Source organism: Phaseolus vulgaris, chromosome 2 (genome assembly GCF_000499845.2).
Source record: "Phaseolus vulgaris cultivar G19833 chromosome 2, P. vulgaris v2.0, whole genome shotgun sequence".
Taxonomy (NCBI): Eukaryota; Viridiplantae; Streptophyta; class Magnoliopsida; order Fabales; family Fabaceae; genus Phaseolus; species Phaseolus vulgaris.
Window position 1 is genome coordinate 12,077,235 of NC_023758.2, and position 1,488 is coordinate 12,078,722.

The 1,488-nt window shown below is 29.0% G+C and overlaps 1 pseudogene; it reads left to right on the forward strand.

Annotated features, from left to right (window-relative positions):
- Positions 1-428: 428 nt before the first annotated feature.
- Positions 429-534, forward strand: LOC137813191 (small nucleolar RNA R71; annotated as a pseudogene).
- Positions 535-1,488: the final 954 nt, after the last annotated feature.

Here is a 1,488-nt window from a genome sequence, read left to right on the forward strand (position 1 = left end):
GTTGTTGAAAAGTTCCTTGCTTTCCTTGATCTTCCATGTAAAACACTTTTTCTTCAAAAGAAATATTTTGGTAAGCACATTGCTCACTAGAATGCTCACCTCCACACAGTTCGCACCTTAATTCTTGATTCTGCCTTTGAATAACATGTAATTGTTGAGGCAATTTCGCCATTTGTGTGGTTAACTGCTCAATCTGTTGTGTCAAAATTTGATTTTGAGCCAATAATGTATCTTCAATCCATCCTTTCTTCCAAGTACTTCGTCCATCATACTGGTCTTGAGAATCTGTTGATGCCAATCCATTAATAATTCTCGTTGCTTGTTCAGCATCAAGAGTCATCATTGTGCCACCAGCTGCGGCATCTAAGAGCATCTTCATATCAAATTTGAGACCATTAATGAATATGCTCAATTGAGCAATGTCTTCAAACCCATGATTTGGGCATTTTCTCAATATCATCTTAAATCTTTCCCATGTCTCACAAAAAGACTCCTCTGCTCCTTGTCTGAACATAGATATTTCAGACTTAGCTTTAATGTAGCGAGAGATTGGACAAAATCTTTGCAGAAATTTTTCTTCTATATCCTTCCAGCTCATGAGGCTCTGATTTGGAAGTGAACTAAGTCAATCCTTAGCCTTTCCTACCAATGAAAAAGGAAACAAGCGCATACAAACATTATCAACATCATCTGATTAAAAGCCCATTACTCCACCAATTCATAAAATGTATTCAAATGTGAATATGGATCTTCATGCTCCATTGCTGTGAATTGATGGGCACTGATAAGAGTGAGAAAAATGGGATTTATTTCCAAGGCCATAGCGGTAATAGGTATTGCGATACTAGAATAATGTCTTGGTCCTTGGTACATGACATAATCTCCAAGTGTCTTCTTGGCTTGTTCTTCTGCCATGTTGCTTTCCTAAAATATTAGTGGAAAAGAAAAAAAATAGAGTATATTTTTATTTTATTTTTTTTTTTTGATTTTTTTTTTAAATAAACAAAAATTTAAATTGCTAACTAAAATAAAATAAATAACTGCCTAAACTATAAATTAAAACTTAAAAAAAACAAAAACAAAACTCTAAAATGACACTAAGAAAATAAAACAAAAATATTCAGAAAAGAAAAAAAATATATAAAATAAAAACTAAAAACAGAATAAAAGAAAACAATAAAAATAAGAAATAACGTACTTAAAACAAATAAATAAATACTAAGAATAAGATAAAAACAAAATAAAATAAAACTAAAACAAAATAAAACAAAAAATTATAATTATAATCGTAAAAAACTAACCAACTTACTTAAAATACTACCTAACGTAAAAATAAAAACTAAAACTAGTAATGATAAATAAATAAAACTACCTAAACCTAACTAAAACTACGTAACTAAACCTAAAAAGAACTAAAATAAAATATAATAAAAACAAAACAAAATCAAAAGAAATATCAAAATAAATATCAAAATAAATCTGAAAATA